The 22,968-nt window shown below is 39.9% G+C and overlaps 1 long non-coding RNA gene across 1 annotated transcript; it reads left to right on the top strand.

Annotated features, from left to right (window-relative positions):
• Nucleotides 1–3,434: 3,434 nt before the first annotated feature.
• On the top strand, nt 3,435–22,640 carry LOC122462098. The gene is made up of 3 exons (XR_006284451.1): nt 3,435–3,444; nt 13,521–13,522; nt 22,548–22,640. It is a non-coding gene; the product is annotated as an uncharacterized LOC122462098 (long non-coding RNA).
• Nucleotides 22,641–22,968: the final 328 nt, after the last annotated feature.

Genomic DNA, 22,968 nt, shown 5'->3' with positions numbered 1-22,968 from the left:
ACTACATTGCAATGAGATTCCATTCTGACTGTGGGTTGATGTACTGAGTAAAGGGTACAGCTTAACACTGGCTGTATGATTTGATTTGTGACTGAAAATTTACAAACTCTAATAGATGCATTTCTAGAACTAGAATAATAAGTATGTGTCAACTAAGGAACTTAACAGTAATAATGTCATTAAGAGTAGCAATCCTGCTAAGTGCATCTGCCTGAGCAGGCATTGTGTGGAGCTGAGGAAGAAGAAAGTGGGTTATATCTGTTGGAAAATATAGTGGTGGTTTTAAGCTGTATTGGTCAGATGATTGGTGATCAAATGATGTATGGTTGTGTGGGAGGAAGAAATGCTGCTCCTCTTGGTCAATGTTAAAGCTATGTTTCCTATGTACTTGTGTTTTGAAATGGATGGATTGTCAAATTCACCCACTTCTTTCATAGATTCATTCATAAATTCTGAGGCCAGAAGGAACCATTGTGATCATCTAGTCTGACCTCCTGTATAACACAGGCCATAGAACTTTCGCCAAGATCATTCCATTTGAATGTGGATTTTGTATAAAAGAAAAAGATAAAGAAGTAAAGAATAATAATAAATAATAGCTAAATCTGGCAATATACTTTTAAGTATAATGCCTTTATTTTTCAAGATGCTTTAAAGAGGAACTTCAGATGTGATTCTTGTTTAAACTACTGGAATATCACATGTTGCCTAGTGAGATACTGTAGAACCTCACTACTTCACGCTAATGCCTGGGAGACCCATTTAGAATGATTGAATTTTGCAAATGAATGCATGAAGGGAGCATTATGATGATGAAAAGACAGTGCATCATAAAATGTACCTTGTTCATTTATTTGACAATTTTGGTTCAATTTTACGTATTTACAACAATGTTTGATACTGGACTACTAAACATACCACAGAGTATTTAGGGGAATTGATAAAGTCTCAGTGGCTTCATTAGAAGTTGTCCCAAAGCAAAACCTCAGATCCTAACACAACTGAATTTTGGGAAGATTCAGCTCTGGCTCCTTATTTTGTGTATGTGGCTCGTGTTTAAATATGATCCCTCTCTACTCGGGTCCCCACAGAGGCTAGAGACTCTCATACAGTGACACCATATTCCTCCCCACCCCATCACTATCTGCTTGAGCAAAAGCCCAATTAAGTCATCGAGAGTCTTTTTCCTTGACTCCAGTGGGCGTCAGATCATGTGCCCATATCTGCACAGCTCCCTTGGGAGGAGGATATTAATTCAAATATAATTCTATTCACAATAAGTGGGCTTCCAAATTGTGCTCTAACTTCAGTTTCCAAATCATCTCAACCTATCAAGCCCCGGTGCTGAACACATTAAAGTAGTCTAATCTGCAGGTGTTAGATTACTCTAGTGTGTTCTGTGTCTCAATGAGACCATGCAAAGTTTCTATAATATGAAGAGGCTACCTATGCTCGAGTACCAGCCCCCACTGCAGAGATAACCAATGAAAAATAGTCATATCCCATTGCTACATTATTTTCTTGATCCCCTTTTGCCTCATGCTGAACTTTGTATCAAGCCAGAGACAACTAAGCCACCAATGACCCTACAGTTTTACCCAACCAGGTTTTGTTATACATGCAAAGCCAGAGGCATCAACCTTTTATCAAATCATAGATGGTGTAAATGTAACTAACCACAGACCTCACATTAAACAGCATGAAGGTATGAACCAGATCTCTCTCCACTGTTATCCTGCATTCCTCTGCCAAATGCCAGGCAATTGAACAGATACCCACATCTGTGCCTGTGATGCTGAGCTGTTTGTGATGCTGTCATAGGTATGCAGTTAGGTGCAATGAAGAGCTGTATGATGCCCTGCGGTTTGCACAGCACCTGCCTCTGTAACATGCGTCTTATCATTTCTTCATCCCCATTGGCATTAAATTAACCAGAAAATGTAAAACAAAAAGAAATTACAAACATACTGTATATGGGGCCAAATCAAGTTCATCTTAGCATTTTTTATATATTGTTACATTTCGTTTTAGTTTCCCTATCTTCAAGCCATATAACAGTGCATTTTTAATATGTCAGTTTGTTGTTATGCTTAAATTAATAAACCTCTTGGCATAATATTATGTCACAGACATTTGCTACTCAAATTGTAGGATAAATTAGTAAAAGCCATTAAAAGGATACACTAAAAAGTCTTCATTTCCACTCCATATTTGGTTGGATTTTCGTTACTGCTCTTTCTATTTTTTTCCCCATTCCCAGATCAGCGTCTGTTTATATCTACTGATAGAATTCCAGTCACAGGGCCAGTCCTCTTGAGATTTACCTGACCTAGGACGCACTCTAAACTGCTTTATACAGATAACAAGCAGGTCTACTGACACTGAATGCACTGGCTTAGTGGCTCTCACATTTTAAATTATGCAGCTGATAATGTCATCCGATAAGGATCAACAATCATAGGGAGTTTTGTCACTTCAGGTTCACTACTCACTCATAATGCAGTGGGAACCTTAAATCTGAAATGGCTGACTTTGTGCGATTATAATCTGAACCTTAAACGTAGCACTAATGCCATTGTTTACATGGAAATCATATATGTAAAGAGGGAAAAATAATCAGAACAATATAATGGTTACTTATATAACGTCTCTTTCTTAGACTTGCCTTCTTTTATATTCCGTTTTTGTCCTCTTAAAAAAAATCTCTTTTTTGCACCAGAATTATTGTTGGCGTTACTGAGCATGTTCAGGATGGTGGTGGGATTTGAACATGGCAACATTCAGCAAAGCACTTAAGCAAATGCTGCACTTTGAGTATGGGCTTAAGCCTTGTCCTGTTCAGCAGTATACTGTAGGAGACGATTAACCTGAAGTTCTTTGGTGAATTGGGAATATTTACTGTTTGAGTAAAGCAGTAGCAGACTCTTTAATCTCTCTTGCAGACCAGACCAAACTCCACACCCGTGAGGATTATACTGCCATTACTCATATTTTACTTTGTGTCTGTGCAGCACATAGAATGAAGTGGACCTAAGCTCTGATTGGGACCTCTAGACACTACTAAATATATTTAATACATACAAGGAATACAATGAGGGCCACAGTTTTGTGATAGGAAATGTCAGGAGAAATTAGCGGTCATGGAAATATATTAGGGAGATATCAAAATCACTGACTGCAGACAGCCTTCCAATAGCGAAATGTTACTGAAAATCACAAGGACAATGCAAGTTCTGTAATACAGTGTGGTAACAATTTGAGCATATGATAGACATTGCCATACCTGATCTTGAGGAGGATCATCCTCAGGCAGTGGGAAAAAATACAAAATTTGCATAAAATTATGGGAGATTTTGTTGATGTTTTCATTTGTTATTTTTTGATAGTTTTTACATTACACTGTGATGTTCATTCAGATTTCTGTTCATAATGATTTCTAACTCAGTTCTAATGAGTGCTACTGTCTCTTTAAAAGTCACAGGTAAACTCAGGCAAAATATCAGCCAGAAATCTCTGTGAAGTTTGAGCAACCAGTGAATTGGGAGATCCAAGCTCAGATGAGGGCTCAGATGAGAGCTCAAAGCTCCACTGCTTTGAAGCTTATGTAGTCATGTACACCTGTGCAAATCAGAATGGTCACATGTTAACCACCTTGTACTGGAATAAATAATAGTGAACATGCAAAACAGAAAAGAACCAGGTCCTCAGACTACTTCTCCTCAGTCCTGTAATAGGCAGGAACGATATGTATGGAACCTCCAAGAGTAAGGTGCAGGCCTTACACCTTCATAGCTTTCCCTTCTTAGGAGGTATGCACAATAGCTTACAATTGCAGCTGAAAAAGGGGCCCATCTTTCAGTGTGATTGTTACAGAGGAGTGACTTGGAAATAAAATGAAACATTTGAAGGATTAATGGACAGAGAAACCCCCTAATCTTCTTCCAGTCTAGGCAATGTGACAGGAACGTCCTGCTTTGGAGAACAAATGGGCAAAGAGCCCATCTTGGATAAAAGGGGGTAGAAGAGAATAAATACAATGTTTTTAAAAAATGGCTCGTTTCCAGTTGTTAGCTACTCAGATCGCACACGACATGCCCGAATAAGCACACAACACACACATTGTGAGAAAAATTGGCAGAAAGCCGCAAATTTATTATACCAATAGCTAAGTATGTAAACTGATTATAACACTCTTTGTGTTGAAACACAACAAGCAAGCCTGGCAGTTTAAAACTTTCTAAGGTCCCATCCTGAACCACACGACCAAAGTTAAGGAGTACAGACTGTTAACTTTCACATCTGTTCTCCACCATTCTAGCTGTCCCATAGTATGTGATTGGGCATTGGCTTCCCCTGAAGGAGACGAAGCCCCCCTCAGCAGCACTTTATGATTGGGATCCTCACCTAACCCTCAGGGAGTTGATTGTTTTCACTTAATTCAAATTTGTGCCTGGTTAAGGAATTAATTAACCATCTATTCTCCTGCAAGAACAGAGCACCTAGAACCTTCTAAATGGATTATCCTCTCTGTGTTAAATACTGTAGTAGAATAATTATAGTAATGCAACATAATACATTCTGACAACATTGTCTCATTGTTTCTTTGTACTTCCCCATCTGTCTGTCTGTATCCACTTCTTGTCTTTTGTTTTATACTTATAAGTTCTTTGGGACAGGGATCATCTTTGTATTCTGTATCTGTACAATACCCAGCACTGTGGGGTTCTGGTCCATGACAGAAGCTCCTAGGCATTACAATAATACAAATAATAAGAAATAATAGTAACATAACAAAGAAATTGTAAGATTTAAAAATTATATCCTGTGTGACAGTAAAAGCAAAGTTGTGTGGGAACACAACAATGTTTGAGAATGAATGACTCTTAAACAGGCTGTATCTATTAAAGAGTAATTCATTCTGCATAAATACTGAGCAGGATGGTGGGCAAATATGAAAGGTACTGGAACCAGGCAGAAGAGCCTAGGAAATTGGCTCTACAGCTATAGACACAAAATTGGGGGATGGGGGTGATGGTAAATAATGAAGCAGGCATGTCACTGATTCAGAATGAACTGGATTTCTGTGTAAACTAGGCACAAGCAAACAATATGCCTTGTAATAAAAAGGCATCTTTTAAAAAGTGGAAGTCAAATCCTAGTGAGGTAAATAGAAAGGAGCATAAACACTGCGAAATTAAATGTAAAAATGTAATAAGAAAAGCAAAAAAGGAGTTTGAAGAACAGCTAGCCAAAAACTCAAAAGGTAATAACAAAATGTTTTTTAAGTACATCAGAAGCAGTGAGCGTGCTAAACAACCAGTGGGGCCCCTGGACGATCGAGATATAAAAGGAGCACTTAAAGACGATAAAGTCATCGCGGAGAAACTAAACAAATTCTTTGCTTCAGTCTTCACGGCTGAGGATGTTAAGGAGATTCCCAAACCTGAGACGTCCTTTGTAGGTGACAAACCTGAGGAATTGTCACAGATTGAAGTGACACTAGAGGAGGTTTTGGAATTAATTGAGGAACTTAACAGTAACAAGTCACCGGGACCAGATGGCATTCACCCAAGAGTTCTGAAAGAACTCAAATGTGAAATTGTGGAACTATTAACTATGGTTTGTAACCTGTCTTTTAAATCAACTACTGTACCCAATGACTGGAAGATAGCTAATGTAACGCCAATATTTAAGAAGGGCTCTAGAGGTGATCCCAGCAGTTACAGACCGGTAAATCTAATGTCGGTACTGGGCAAATTAGTTGAAACAATAGTAAAGAATAAAATTGTCAGACACATAGAAGAACATAAATTGTTGCGCAAAAGTCAGCATGGTTTCTGTAAAGGGAGATCATGTCTTATTAATCAATTAGAGTTCTTTGAGGGGGTCAACAAACATGTGGACAAGGGGGATCCAGTGGACATAGTGTATTTAAATTTCCAGAAAGCCTTTGACAAAGTCCCTCACCAAAGGCTCTTATGTAAATTAAGTTGTCATGGTATAAGAGGGAAGTTCCTTTCATGGATTGAGAACTGGTTAAAAGATAGGGAACAAAGGGTAGGAATAAATGGTAAATTTTCAGAATGGAGATGGGTAACTAGTGGATTTCCCCAAGGGTCAGTACTAGGACCAATCCTATTCAACCTATTCATAATGATCTGGAGAAAGAGGTAAACAGTAAGGTCGCAAAGTTTGTAGATGATACTAAACTGCTCAAGATAGTTAAGACCAAAGCAGACTGTGAAGAACTTCAAAAAGATCTCACAAAACTAAGTGATTGGGCAACAAAATGGCAAATGAAATTTAATGTGAATAAATGTAAAGTAATGCACACTGGAAAAAATAACCCCAATTATACATACAATATGATGGGGGCTAATTCAGCTACAACTAATCAGGAGAAAGATCTTGGAGTCATTGTGGATAGTTCTCTGAAGACATCCACGCAGTGTGCAGTGGCAGTCAAAAAAGCGAACGGGATGTTAGGAATCATTAAAAATGGGATAGAGAATAAGACAGAGAATATCTTATTGCCCTTATATAAATCCATGGTATGCCCACATCTTGAATACTGCTTACAGATGTGGTCCCCTCATCTCAAAAAAGATATACTAGGATTAGAAAAGGTTCAGAAAAGGGCAACTAAAATGATTAGGGGTTTGGAACGGGTCCCATATGAGGAGAGATTAAAGAGGCTAGGACTTTTTGTCTTGGAAAAGAGGAGACTAAGGGGGATATGATAGAGGTATATAAAATCATGAGTGGTGTGGAGAAAGTGAAAAAGGAAAAGTTATTTACTTGTTCCCATAATATAAGAATTAGGAGTCACCAAATGAAATTAATAGGCAGCATGTTTAAAACAAATAAAAGGAAGTTCTTCTTCACTCAGCTCACAGTCAACCTGTGGAACTCCTTGCCTGAGGAGGTTGTGAAGGCTAGGACTATAACAGGGTTTAAAAGAGAACTGGATAACTTCATGAATGTTAAGTCCATTAATGGCTATTAGCCAGGATGGGTAAGGAATGGTGTCCCTAGCCTCTGTTTGTCAGTGGGTAGAGATGGATGGCAGGAGAGAGATCACTAGATCATTACGTGTTAGGTTCACTCCCTCTGGGCACCTGGCATTGGCCACTGTCGGTAGACAGGATACTGGGCTGGATGGACCTTTGGTCTGACCTAGTATGGCTATTCTTGTGTTCTTATGTTCTTATATAATATGGATAAATGTAAATGTATACATCTAGGAACAAAGAATGTAGGCCCCATCTGCAGGATCGGGGACTCTATTCAGGGTAGCAATCACTCTAAAAAAGTTTGGCTGTTGTGGATAATCATCTGAACAGGAGCTCCCAGTGTGATGCTGTCGCCAAAAGAGCTAATGTGATCCTGGGATGCATAAACAGGGGAATCACAAGTAGCAGTAGAGAGGTTATTTTAACTGTATCCTTGGCACTTGTGCAACCACTGCTGGAATACTGTGTCCAGTTCAGGTGCCCACAAGTCAAGAAGGATTAATAAAGTGGAGAGTGTTCAGGAAGAGCCTGAAAATGATTTAAGTATTAGAAAACATGCCTCATAGTGATGGTTTCAAAGAGCTCAATCTTTTTAGCTGAACAAAGAGAAGGTTAATGGAATTGATTACAGTCTTTAAGTATCTACTTGGGGAATAAATATTTAATAACGGGCTCTTCAATCTAGCAGAGAAAGATATAACATGATCCAGTGGCTGGAAGTTGAAGCTAGACAAATTCAGACTGGTAAGGTGTAATTTTTAAATGGTGAGAGTGATTAACCACTGGAACAATTTACACAGGCTCATGGTGGATTCTCCATCACTGCAAATTTTTAAATCAAGATTGAATGCTTTATCTAAAAGATATACCGTACTAATTGTTTTAGGGACGTTCTATGGCCTGTGTTATACAGGACAAGATGATCATAATGGTCCTTTCTGGCCTTGAAATCTCTGAGTTTAAAGTTTGCAGGCTTTTCTGTCAGCCAAACTGACAGTTTTCTGGCTGGTTTCAGAGTAACAGCTGTGTTAGTCTGTATTCGCAAAAAGAAAAGGAGTACTTGTGACACCTTAGAGACTAAACAATTTATTTGAGCATAAGCTTTCGTGAGCTACAGCTCACTTCATCACTTCACTTCTGGCTGGATCCCACAAAGCCTGGATTATGAGGTACCCAACTCTCCATCTGAGTTGTTTCTTCCAAAACTGTCCCAGAGGTAAGGTTAGCATCAGCTGAAAAGGGCCATCTCATATGAACAGCACCTACCTTGTGAGACATTTTATCTTGAGTCTTACAATATTTAGCATCTTATTTAAAGCTCCAGCCCCTGGGACCAGTAATGACATGAGAATCTCAGCATTCATTATTTTAAGAGTAAATTTCTAGCCCTTATGGTTGTAGAGAAAACCTTGAATATGTAACCTGACAGCACCCTAAAGACTGAAAACCTAGAAGGCAAATAAAAAAAGAATTGCTCCCTTTTTTTTCAGTCTCATGATTTTATGGGGTGGGACTTGCCTCCCAATTTTTGAATGTTTGGTCTGGGCAATACTGGAAATATTGGTGGAAGGCCACAACTTTATTAAACTCATAGTGAATTATGTAAATCAGGTTTAATGAAAACAGTTGCAGTTTTTAACCTCCTAAGAGCCAAAAGGCTCATCCTTGACCAAAACAAAGCACTCAAGCATATGCTGTATCATATTAGCTGCCTATAGGCCGTGACAACTAATTTGGGCCTCTCAGTAGCCGAAGGTTGAGGGTCTTGTTATAATGTGATGGGAACTAAATGTTGCTCCTAAACCTCAACCAGTTTTTAGTTAATCACCACCCACCTCTCTATGCCACTTACAGGTTATGAGGGAGTAGCCACAGTACTCCTGTGCAAGGATTAGCCTGACCAAGATGCTACTGATGAATCACTCGACTGTCATTCATCATGCTATCTCTCAAGACCCCCCTGAATTATTTGAAAACAGCAACTGGAATTTAATAAATTATTTGACTGGTAACGGACAAGGTAGAACAGACTTGTCAGCTCATTCAATTATAGCTGGTCAGCTCTGAAGTACTGAAATAGTGAGGACGTATTTTTGCTAGTAGATATGACTCCGAACACACAGATCAGTCATTGAGTAGAGTAGGCTTTATTTTAATGTAATCACTTTTCAGAACAGAACACGACACTTTTCACCAGATCCCTCGGCCTATCTCTCAACACAAGGATGAGGGGTGTGGCAGCTGTCAATTTTAACCATAGGTTTCCATTGTGATTTTTGTTTTAAAGAAAAGCTTTGTTTTAAAATATGAAATGTCTGCATCTTTTAAAACTTTCTTTTTTTTAAAGAACTTTTCTTTGAGATTGTGTCAGGGCCAAAGAACCTGGAGGATCAGTGTGCTTATTACGCACGGATCAGTTACACACTAGACCATATCAGCTCCTTTGGAGTCATCATGCTCTAATTTCAAGGCCTCCTGTTCACATACTGTGAGGAGCTATTATAGACTATTGTGCCAAGGCTTACTTGGAGGAGTGGGGGGCACTTGAATGCATGGATTATTGACCCAATAGACTGTAATGGTATGTCAATTGTCAAGGCCTATGTGGAGATATTTTTCTATGCGGATCATTAACAAAGAGGCTGACACTCTATCATGTCAGCGCAGCTGCCAAAATGTACACACTAACTCTGCATACTAACATTCTTTATGAAATTCTGAATGAGCACTATGGAGCATGCCCTCTCATGGCAGTCAAAAGGTCATAAAATTCACTAAGTTATTATTTATTTAATAATTATACACATGCTTGCATTGCAGAAGAATCAGTGAATTTTTATCAGTGAATATTTGTCAGTGAATAAAGACAATCTATTTAAAAACTAGTCAACAGAAAAAAAGTTTTTAATAACAATAAATAATGCCTAGTTCTTTCACTGCACAGGTCCTCAGTAGACATCAAAACACTTTACAAAGGAGGTAAATATTATTATCCTCATTTTACAGATGGGAAAACTGAGGCACAGAGCAAGGGACTTGCCCAAGGTCTCCCAGCAAGCCAGTAGCAGAGGTGGGGAATTGAACCCTGGTTACTCCCGAAGTCCTAGGCTATTGCACCACCCACTAGACAAGACTGCCTATTACATATTAACATGTTCAAAATGATGGGGGGGAACCTTCCATTCTATAAATGCATCTGTGAAAATAGGGCAAAAATCCCAGTAACGTTCAATCACATTTATAATGAATTTGATTTAGCCATGTTCTGTGCATGTTTGAGTTCTTACACTAATGCTTTTAAACTCATGAAGGTGAATGCTCCCAATGAAGATAATCTAGTTACAGGGGCTAGGAAGACCTGATTCTCATGGCAGGGAGAGAGAGTACTCAAAACCGTAGAACAGTGGTTCTCAACTAGGAGTATGCATACCCCAAGGAGATACATCAATTCATCTAGATATTTGCCTAGTTTTACAAGAGACTACATGAAAAACACTGGCGAAGTCAGCACAAACTAAAATTTCATACAGACAATAACTTGTTTATACTGCTCTATATACTATACAATGAAATGTAATACAATATTTATATTCCAACTGATTTATTTTATAATTATATGGTAAAATGAGAAAGTATAAGCAATTTTTCAATAATAGTGTGTTGTGATACTTTTGTATTTTTATGTCTGATTTTGTACACAAGTTGTTTTTAAGTGAGGTGAAACTTGGGGGTACAGAAGACAAATCAGACTCCTAAAAGGGGCACAGTAGTCTGGAAAGGTTGAGAGTCACTGCCCAAGAGTTCTGTGAAAAGGGCAATTAAATCAGCCAGGAAAGAATCTGAGCAACTCCCTCAAAACTAATGCAGCAAATGTCATGAAATTAGTTTGTGTCAATGACGACAGTGACAATGGAAAAATTTCAGATCAGTAACTGCAGTGTACTCAAACACAGCATTAGGGCCTGACACAAAGCCCACTGAAGTCAGCTGAGAAGCTCCCGTTGACTTCAGTGGGCTTTGGATCAGGCCCTCAGTCTGCTGGAATGGAATACAAAAGCCCACATAAATATAAAGATTCAAGTTAAATGAAGATTTTTGAACCTTGAGGTTTTGGGAAGAAAATTGTGTTGAGGGGAGTTGTTCCACCTTATTGGGATATTAACTCATTCTTTGTAAACATTATTTTCCAGTGAAAAACGTGTGTTTGTGTGTGTGAGTGTGTAACACTTTGTATAAACAGATAATAAAACAAAATTGGTGCAACATGAGGTACTTCTAGAGACAATGACATAAAATTAAAGCTGGCTGCACTCTTCATTATGTATAATATTCTTCTATAAATGTAGCCCCCTTTTTCATACAAAAGTTGTTATGAATGCACGGGGATCGTTCTCTATTAACTGGTTTCCAGTTTGGAAAGGTTTTACTAAAGGGATTGGACTTTAAAATTACAGCAGCCATATACAAGGCTTTGACACTGGAAGATCCATTATATGAGTAAAACTTTCCTATACATGCATTCTCTCAAAAATATTACCTGTAGGTATGGGGAGTCTGGTGGCACCTTAAAAACTCACAGATTTATTTGGGCATAAGCTTTTGTGGGTAAAAAACCCACTTCTTCGATACTTGACAGTAGGTATGGGTTCATGTAAATAGCTGATGTAATCCTATGTTAATGATATCTTCCATCTGTGCATATTTACCAGCTTTCTCTCCTGGAGAATCTGTGTCTGTGACCACAGCATCATACACTGGGCATAGAAACAGGCCAATTATGGGAGGAGTGAATCATAACTGTGATTCACTATGCAGCAAGTATAACTTGACTGGCATGGTATCAACTAAATTCTATGGGAGCATTTGTTAACAACACCACTTCATGGAGTCCAGGCTGGATCCCCAACAGACCCTACATCTGGGTGAGTGTTACGTTCAGGGGTGCAATCCAGATTGGTGAAGAGTTGTGTCACTTTTACCCTGAATCTTAAGTGCCTTAATGCTTTGCTACTGTAATTTTCTGCCTGGGATGCCCACAGTCAGCAACAAGCATACACTTTATGTCTATTTATTGGGCAGCTCTGGTCTAATGCTTTGGATTCAGGAACCTACCTTCAGTACCATAGACATCCACTGGTTTCCACCAACCTTAGTTAGCAACTGGTAAGGTGACTCCACACTCTCCACAGCTCCAAATTTCCCCCCCAAAATATGTATTTTGAAATGTCCAGCCCTGCCCTAGAATAATTAAGGTTCATTGCTCCTCTAAAGAGTCAATATCCCACAGTTTGTTACTTTAACTGGAGTTACCAAACAGCTCAGTTCAAACAAAGTACTGGATTTTTTTAGATTAAAAATAAAACAAGTTTATTTAATTCCAAACAGATTCCAGGTGGGTATAAGTATTAGAATTAAAGTCAGAAATGGTTAAAAGAGAAATAAAGATAAAACACTGTCTAGTAACCAAAACTTAACAAGCTGAACTTGGTTCAAGGTATAATCCTCACCACATATTTCCATCAAAATAGCTGACTGAACACCTGAGTCGGGATTTATCCCTCAAAGTCAAAGGGCTAGTACTTTTGTCTTCTTAGGTGAAAGATAGATAACTGGAGTTTCTTTGCCCCCCTCTTTTATACTCCAATGAGCCTTTTCAATGGATTCTTCTGAGGGTTACTCCTAACTAAAGTACATCCAAGCCATAAGGAAGGCAACATGGAGTTTCCTGGTGAAGGAAGTATCCTGCTAAAATGCAAATTATTTAAGTCCTGCCCTCTCCAGTGTAATTCCATGAACATTACATATGTGATTGTCTATCTCCTCCCACACTGTGATAGTGTGAGGTTTGCCTCCACCCCTTGTTAGCTTGATGGATCTGTTTACATGATATGTAAAAACATCCTCATTGCCTTTAAAAGTACTTTGGCAGTAATTCCCAGGTGGAAAAACTACATTCCTTTGTCTAGGGTGGAGTAACTCCCACTTGGCTGGCAAACACATTTTAAGAATTATAATTTCAGTTTATGTCCATAACATTTCCTGCACCTACATTGTGTGAGGATTTTATTAACCAGTGAATCATGACCTTTTCAGTGACACTTATCAGATCCATTTCATGACAAAGAATTGGGATACACTTGAATTAGTTAAGCCAGCTATTGTTCATTATCTGCTATCTTGGTACCCCTTGCCCTCTGCCCTTGGTCTGTTCTTAATGTCACAGGGAGAATAACCTATTTTAGCTACCGGCATAGGTCAACCAGGACTTTTTCAGCCTTAGTGAGTTGTTGTTGCTTCTGTTTTTGTTTGTCTGGTTTTTGTCAGTTTGTTGGTTGGTTGTTTTTTTTTGTTTTCTATCACCTTGTTAATAAAGTCTCATTTCCAAAATGGATGTAGTACAATGCCTGATTAGACTAGAAGAAAAGAGAAATGGGACACTGCAAATATTTGCAGGCTGGGCAGTATGATGATGAAGCAAAGGGATATCTCCGTTAGGTAGGCATGAAGAAGTGTTTTGGAATGGAGTTCATTTGTCTGATATAGGTTCAGATATGCTCCTGACCAACATCTAAAGTAGTGTTTAGTTACCCATCTGGGTGGGGTGAATGGTTAAGCCATTCAGTTGGCATTTCCTATGGCAGAAGTCCTCTGTAGTATAGTGTGGCAGCAACTTAGCCACTGCAGAGCAGAGAGTGAATGTGCCATAGAATGGCCCATAAGTTGTTAGGGAAGTCCTTTTATACCAGGCACAGACTGGAGGCACCTGTCATTTGTTCAGAATTGTTCACATGAGGAAGGTATTGGTTGGGGGATTTGGAACATGACCTGTATCCACCAAGGTGGGGCCCATCTGAGGTCTTTGCATGTTATTCAAGCTAGTTATAGCTACATTGTGAGGAGGTAATCACATTGGCTAGTTTGACTCTGCTGGGCTATGAGGGGTTGAATTGAAAAATAAAGGTGTGGTTAATCAATTAAGTCATGTGAAATTCACAAATGTTTCCATTAGTAGCTGGTAGTTGCCCATGTATCCAAGCACATCAAATAAAGTGACCCCAGTGATGCAAACCCACCAAAATATTGTGGTGTTATTTTTTATTATTATTCAACCAGCTTTACATGAAATGTGTAGCATTTTATAGGATATTAAGGGGAATATAAAGTGCAGTACCTCAGGTAGGGATCTCTATTGCTGTAACTCCTAACTAAGCACAAATATTGGCTGCTTGTTAGAATGCTTTAAAAGATTGGTAGAGCATTTACCAGTCCCTGTATTTGCTGAAGCTAAAGGAATGTGCTTCAGATCACTTTAACATGCAGACAACTGCATTAGTTATCTGTAAGTCAATGTATTGATTTTGGAATTGCTTGTTTATAAGAGTGTAAAGGAATTGTCTACAGACGACTTATTCAAGTTCATATCTTTATATGTCCTCTCCCTTGTGGTCAGCAACAGAGCTGTGAAGTGCACTAACAAAAGTCTGGCTCTGAAAAGGTGGAGGCCACACGTTTGCCTGAGACACTGATGGTTTGACACACTTCTTTTCAGAATTCAGCAGTATCAGTGACTGCACTGAAATAGCTCTGTACAGCCGGCCTACTTGATTATTTATACCTAATTATGAAGCTGTGAAACACTTTCAGGTACATTTATGAATCACATCCTATAGGATTGGATATGTATTTTATATTGTATTGAAGGCATTTGGCTAGTAGCGCAGCTGTGTTGAAAATGCTTTTCTTCCACACAAATGGGTCACTTGGGCCCAAATGTTCTAAACATCAATAAAACTAATCAGGGTTAATGCTGCAATGAGTATTAAACTGAAGATTAAGCTGAGAAAACAAACTGTGAAGCGGGTTCTTCTTATTCCTCAATTACCAAGTAAAACTGAAGAAGCTTACCATAATCAAGTGATGAGTTGAACTTAGAACTTATAGTGTATAGCCTTATGAGAAAATAGTGATATTTATTGATGGTATTAATGTTTTTTAATAGGCTTAGACCTTTATAATACCACCGACATTTCATTTTATGGAACATGGAATGTAGAGGCTGTAAAGTCATGATTAATATTGCTAACAGTAATAAGTGGAAATGTAATAGTCATTTTTTGCCCATATTTGCTTATATTATGTGAATGCCTTCAATGTCTTAAGAAACCCTATAGGGACATAATTTTCCTCAGGTTTTGAAATTGGCTGTCTTATGAAAACATTGCACTGAGGGACGCAAAAGAGTTCAGATAATCTACTTTAACTGTTAACCGCCCAAATGCTGTGACAAACACCTGGAGGCTCCTATTCTGCCTGCACAATTAGTTGCATTTACTAATCCCTCCCAATATATATGTCACTGTGCAAAGTAGGATTCCACAATTTTAATTTGCTAATCACCTTAGTTCAATGGAGAAGATGCTAGTCATCCACAGGAATCTGTAATGACCGTGAGACAAGACTGAATAAAATTGAGTCAAAGCTTTAACAAATAAAGGAAAACAGAAACACCTGGCAAATGGACTTGTAAAATGTACTGTCACCTTTTATCTGTTGTAACAGAACTGCATAATAATACTTCCTAATGTAACTTTTATAGATTCAACCATAAAAAGTCCATCTCTGTGTGAATAACCCAATAAGATATGTGAAATATTTGAAAACAGTCCTACAGTAAGCTACAAAAGGAAAAGGATAATATGATTGTAGAAAGTTTTCACCAGTTAATCTTGGCTAACCTGAAGAAAGCTTATTATCAACGCATCTATGCTTCAGTGATCCCTCTTATACTTTTTGTTGTCACATTTCCTTTTTATGGTTAAGTGAACCTCAAAACAATGACAAAGAAATATGCACAGAATCACATACAGCTTTACAGTATATAGACTGTCTTCTCAACTAACAGAAGTGATGGCACTTAATTTTATGATTTCTCCATTTTTTTTCTTTTTGTTTATGTCCTATTTCTGCTTTCTTTTCCTGTTACAGTGTGCGCACATATCTGCTTCTTAGGAATGCCACAAAAGACAGTGCATCTTTAGCACCTCAACACTTCAGTAGCTACAAAATAGGGAAAAGGTGAGATTACTGTCTCTTTGCATTATATTTCAGTAACTGTTCCCTTATTGGAGAAGATTTAGCAGTTATCCAGGATAAAGTAGATTTTTCTAAAATATTATGTACCTCTATTTATCCTATCTTTCTCTTATAAACATTAACCATCCCTCTTGTGTTTCAGTGTAGAAAAAAACATTTTTGACACACTGGAACTGATAAGAAAGACTATGGCATGTCACTTCAAATAAAAAGAAGAAAATTCTAACACTTTGGTTGTCTCCGTTTGGCCAGTTCTAAAAATGAAATGATTATCAAGGAGCATTGCTAGAGCTTTCAGTGATATTTGATTCCTTGGCTAGTGGTTTAACTCTGCCACATTTTTAGTACCTTTTAAGTGTAAGAACTTAGCCTGTTTGTATAGTTTTTGGAAGACACTAGTTTTTGAAAACAATATAAAATAGTTCTCAAATGTATTCTGATGATTATAAAATTTCAAGGGATACAGACTACCTTCCCATACATGAGCATACAACTCCTAATTGTGGTAATGACAGTCTAATAAAATGTGCCTGAAGAGTTCAGTCCTGCTTCTGAACCACTCAGATCAATGAGAGCAGTATCAGGCCCACAAAAAACTTACCCATGGATCTATCCATAATTAAAAAGACATATTTAGCCTTGTTCTCTCAGGGCTAGATGTTGACGACCTTTCCCACACGGGTGAGCAGTTACAAGAGTATTTCTATTGACTTCAAAGAGACTATTGCTGTGAATAACTTCTTACCAGCATAAAATATTGACAATCTGGCCCTTTACCTTTTAATGGCAGCATTTTTCATTGCAGTTTGTCTCTTCATTGCAGAAAAGGAGGAATCTAGAACCTGAATCCCTGAGCCATTTTTAGGAGCAAGGGGGATTTATTGAGAGGACAAAGGTACTTGTGCGCCCAAAGCAAATACTTATTTAGCTGATCTGATGGACATTTACACACCTTTTCATTCTGAGCTCCCTGTCAACCTTACTGTTCTGAGCACCTTCCCTTCCCGATAGGGCTCTCCACTTCCTCTTATGCAGGAACAAGAATAAAGCAAAAAATGTCATTTGGATAAACCCAAACATTCTATTTACTTATGTACTTACTATGATTTACAGTCTATCTTACTATGTACTTATACGGCACCCATCATTTAGCATCCGGGACTCTCACAGACATTAATTGATGTATATTAACAATGGTGTGAATAGGGGAAATATAATTAGAGCTATTTTATTGAGGGACAGAGATATTAAATGACTTGCCAAAGTCATACAGAAAGTCTCTGGAAGAGGCCAGAACTGAATCCATGGCTCCTGAGTCCTACTCCAATGCATTAATCACTAAGGCGATGTCTATCCTGCACACGACTGGCAGCATTGCGTAGTGTACATGTAGCTCCAAGCCACAGTGACAAGCAGGCTGCATCCACACTGTGGTGTGTAGCTACAAGCATCAGTGTAAGGCTCTGGCAGGGGGGTGGCAGCAGGAAAAGACTCCAGTAGCTCTTCCACTGCCAGAGCCTTTCCCCACGGCTGGAGTCTTCCCTTCACCACTGAAATGACTCTGGCAGCTCCCTGTGGGAGGGAGCTGTGTAGAGAGCCATGCAGGATACATACCCACGGGGGTCAGGAGTGTCTTTACTCTACTTGCCCTAAGCTGTGCGTCACTGGCTAGATAGGTATTTCTACCCATGCTGGGGTGTGTGTAGTGTATGTATCATGCACACTGCTGTAAGGAGTGTGCAGTGTAGACGTACCCTTAGCCATGAGAAACAATAGGTGAAATTGATTAGAAATATTAACCTATTCAGCTTCAGGTTTTGTTTTCTTTCTTTCTGTCTTTGTCAGGCGAAAGAACTCCTTGGGGGTAGAGACCATCTTCTAGTTCTGTTTGTACAGTACCTAGCACAATGGGGTCTTGGTCCATGACTAGGACTCAGAGGCGCTAGGGTAATGCAAACAAAGAATAATAAAATAGGAGCAAACAATATAAACAGTGAAAAGTGGATCTTCAAATCTTTCATATTAATATAAAATGTTATTAGTTACACAGGTAAATCTTTTTTTTTTTCAATGACTGTGATCCTTTTAGATTTGTGAACTACTAACCACCACAGTTGTAAATCTTGACCCGAGTCAGCTAAAATCTGGTTCTTGTCAAGACAGCTCAATATCCTTTTGCCTTTGTTGGTGCCAGATTTTCCAAAGTGATCATCCTGGAAATGCATCTAAAAATCCATAATGGGAGCAGAGATGACTGGCTGCACATTTTCGTATTAAAATTTAGCTGAAATATGTCAATACTATTTTTAAATATATCCAAAAAGTTGTGTCATCAAAAGGTGACTTTTCGCTGATGCAGCAGTGCAATCTCATATTTTACTCTGTGGGAAATATAGACTTATGCAATATTGTTTTAGCGATAAATGACATGTGTGGAATTACTTAGATTAACAAAAGGTGAGAAATGGTCATTGCTGCTTGCATATATTTAGAATTATGCAAGCAATAAAATATAATTAATAATATGAATACCACACCATACAAACACATCACTGCCAGTTATTCTGCAATCAGACTTCAGAAGATAAGCAGGGTTAGGCTTTGATAATAGTTGAATGAAAGCCTAGCAATTCTGCAAGTGCCAGCCTTCTCTCTGACCCGTCACTGAATCAAGGATCCAACACTGGAGATCCATGGTGCTCTCTCACCATGAAAAGACTCATTTTTCAGGTGAGAAATAAAACTGAAGTCCTACTAATGCTGTGCGAATAATCAACACTTCAGTTCTGAAACTAAAATGAAAAAATGAAATTCAGAGTGATAGAAAACAATTTTTTTAAAAACTTTTTGGCAAACATTTTGGGGGTTTTTCAGGGTTTTAAAATTTTTTACTTTAAAAAAAAATAAAATTGAGGGAAATTGTGACATGAAACACTTTTCTGAAAACAAAAGACAAAACATTTCATTTTGGAAATGCCGAAACAAACCTTTTTTACTGAAACAGTTCATCTCAATTGACCCAGATTTGCAGATTGTTTTGGTTGATCTGAATCTGTATTTTTCTGTGAAAAGAAGTTAGGCAGAAGATTTTTCGGACCTCTACTCCCAACCACTAGTCAACCCTTACTCAGCCACACACTCAGACCCCTCCCACCCCCATTGTTTTTACTGTCCTCAGCCCTCCTCAGACTGAAACTCCAGCTGTACTGGGGATAGCAGGGAGTATGTGCCTGATACTTACTTTCTGCTCTGAAAAGGAGAGTAGGGCAAAGAATGGGAGGTGCTCTGGCTCTAACCCTTCTGCTCTAAGAAAAGTGGCAAAGTAACTCACCTCTTACCTCTCCCTGAAAGAACCAAGGGGAAAACTGTGAATCTCTGCGTCACAATTGGTTCTCTGGTATGCTCTTGGGGCAGCTCAGCTATGCACTGCACCAAATTCAGAGCAGACTATCCAACTGTCTTCTAGCCTTAAGAGTTTGATCCTGCAGCCACTGAAGTCAATGGCAATACTCCCACTGACTTCAGACAGTTCTTGATCTACTCCTGGGGGAATTCTGTGCCACTGCGTGCACACATAATTCATGTCCCCCACAGATTTCTTTGCTTCCCTGCAAAAAATGATAGGGAAGCAAAGGGAAGCCGCAAGAGCTGTCACACACCCCTCCCCAGCAGTGTGAGCATGTGGCTTCCAGCATCCGGAGCAGCCGTCGAAGAGCAGTGGCAGAGCTGGGGATGACCATGGGCATAGTTTGGAGGCGATAGAGGGGTATTTCCCCCCAAACAGGGGTGAGGAGTGAGGAGGCACGTGGAATCATGTGCCACTGCCTCCCCTCATTTTTGCAAGTGTAGAGCTACCCAGGTGAGGGAGGGTGCTGCTCTGGCTAGCTGACTGCAGCTGGACACCACCTTGTTGGTCATAGTGCTGGTTGTGCTCCCCTTCTATGTGTGTTGGGAGCCATTCTGTTTTCTGTACAATGGTGAATGCCTGCAGTTGGGCAGGACAAGTGGAGTGGGGGAGTGGGGAAAAAGCAGTGAGGAAGGAAGGGGGACGGGATAAGGCAGGGGGAGGGGATGTGGGACTGAGGGTTGCGCAGGAAGCAGTGGGGAAAGGAAGGGGAAGGAGATGGGGCAATGGGGGGCAAGCTGGAGCCCAGCATGCGGCGGCCTCTTGGCAGCCGCTGGGGCTCCCCCGTTAAGCAGGTCCATTGAACCCCCACCATGACGAGCCCTACGCTGCCTGCACCTGGACTACACTGACAAGCCCTCTGCACCTGGATTCCCAGCCCACTGAGACCCAAACAGCTGCACCCGGACCCCAACCCCACCAACCCCCAGCTCTCCAGGACCCGGACCTCCCACTAAGCTCCCCACACCCAGCCTCCCATGCTGAGCCCCAAACACCTTCACCTGGATCTGCCTGCAGAGTGCCATTGCCCCTGCACCCAGCGCCCCCCAACAAGCCCCGTGCATCCAGTTTCCGCCCCCCCCAACACTCACACACCTGGACTCCCCACTGTGCTGCCTGCACCCAGATTGCCCCACACAGAACTCTCTCACCCCACATCTGGATCTCCCCACCCTAAACCCTTCCACACTTGGATCCTGCTGGGCTGAGCCTGCCTTCCCACACTTGGCACAGAGGGGCAGGGCCTTGAGGTGTTTCTGGGGCAGACCCAGCCCTTGTGCTGTGTCAGGCTTGGGTGTAGCCTCCCCACGGAGTTCATGTCCTGGGAGGGGTGCGGGCTTCAGGGTGATCTCCCAACTCCATGCAGCCAATGGCCTGTGCTCCCCACTGCCATCCTGGAGCCTCTACGTTTATTTACTGAGAAATAAAATTTGCAGAATTTTAAAATATTGTGTTTAGAATTTTTTTTTTTTTTTGGTGCAGAATTTCCTCGGGAGTAATGATCAAGCTGTAAAAGCCCCATGCCACTTTTCTCAAAAGTAGGATGTTGGCTAAATTTCAGTTGGCTAGTTACAGTCTTTCTATCTAAAATTTCCAGGTAGTTTGTAATGGAATAAGGTGTTTTTTATCAGTGCCCTGGAGTGTTGTGTAGTGCTGCTGTATGCTGTTTAATGCTGTTCAAATAAAACAACTCTAGATAAGTAATACAATGTAGTGCTTAGTTGCTGATGAAGCTTTATCCCCCAATATTAGGAGCTGTACCTCCACAATGATAGTACAATCAATTTTAGATGCAAAGTCCATATTACATTGCAGTACACCATCTTACATACCGAACAGCAGTTACTATGACAAAGTCAGCATAAACTAACATTAAAGGAATTACAGAATCCTGCAGTTAATTCGTATTCCAAATATAGGAAAATAGTGTGACCTCTCAGACACTATAATGTGATAATTGTTGGTAAATACTGTGTTTTAGTGGCTGCTGCTGTATGTGTATCTAATGTTGTATAAGAAATTCCTGGTTCCTTCTATTACAATGCATTGTATTTTTTGACAAAATGATATGGGTGTGGGCTATCTTTTATTAGACACAAAAGGTTCTGAGTCAAAGGTGTTTGTTCTCCCTGGTTTTTCATATTGTATCTCTCTATGTTTCAAAAGCACACCAATCACTAGAGTATTTGAGTCCCTTACAAAGTTGTATTAAGATTACACCATATTTTGTTTGCTGATCTCATCAATTCATGTGGCTTTATTTTTATGCTGATGACTCATAAATCTACCTCTTCATTCTGGACTTTTCTTATTCCATCCATCCTGAATCTCTGCCTCTCTCTGACATCTCTTCCTGGATGACTCAAGCTCAACTTAACATGGTCAAAGTGGAACTCCTCACCTTTCCTCCCAAGCCTTCCCCACTCCCTGCACTCTCTGTTTACAATAACAATGACAGTAACAGTGATTCAGGCCTTTGTTACCTGGGATCCATCTCCATCTATTCACTCTTCCTGGACCCACATCTGTCCATATCTTGCTGCTTCTTTGCCCATAAAGTTTCTAATATCTGACCTTTTCTTCCTATCTATTGCTAATACTCTTGTCCAGGGCCTCATCCCTTTTGGCCTTGGAGTCTGTGAATGTATGAATCCCCCTGTTCACTCCCTTCCTTCATGGTCTATTGTGAGAACAGGAAGCTCTTCATTGCCCTCAACAGGCTCATAACACTTGAAGCTCTGTATTACAACGACAGTAACAATGAGTGTTTGGTTTTGTTGTTTTCCTTCTTCTGACTCATCAGGGATTAGCCAGGGCTGGTGACTGGACTCTCAAGGGGGTGGACCAGTGCTCAGAAGTGATACAAAGAATACATCCTCTGAAGCATGGGGCATGGATCATTTGCTAGAATCATCTATACATACCTCACCTACTCAATTCTCTGACATTGCAGTTGTCCAGGCATTCGCAGCATCTCGGTCCTTCCTGTGGCACACAACACTTCAGTCTTAGTCAAGATACTGGATTCAGTATAGGGTATCTGAGTGAAATTTAATGACCTGTGTTATAGAGGAGGTCAGACTAGATGATCTAATGGTCCCTTCTGTCCTTAAAAGTTTATGAAACTATCATCTCTGTCTCGATTACTGCAGCTTGCTCCTCTCTGTTCTGATACCTGTATCACCTTCTTCTGGCCTATTCAAAATATAGCCACTAAGATCTTCCTCCTTTGCAGTCATTCATGCAACCCCCTCTTAGAATCCCTCCTCTGGATTCCCTCTGTTCCCTGCATTGAGTTCATTCTTCTTGGCCTTACCCTCAAGACTCTTCCCAGCTCTGCTAGTATCTTTCTTATTCAGCTGCCCCACCCACCCCACTCAACCAGTGATGCTAACCATGACCACCCACTTGTCTGGTTTACCCACAACCATCTGCACTACTTCTTCCATACTGCTC

Source organism: Chelonia mydas, chromosome 1 (genome assembly GCF_015237465.2).
Source record: "Chelonia mydas isolate rCheMyd1 chromosome 1, rCheMyd1.pri.v2, whole genome shotgun sequence".
In the NCBI taxonomy this organism is placed as follows: domain Eukaryota; kingdom Metazoa; phylum Chordata; order Testudines; family Cheloniidae; genus Chelonia; species Chelonia mydas.
This window is presented reverse-complemented; position numbering and strand designations above follow the sequence as displayed.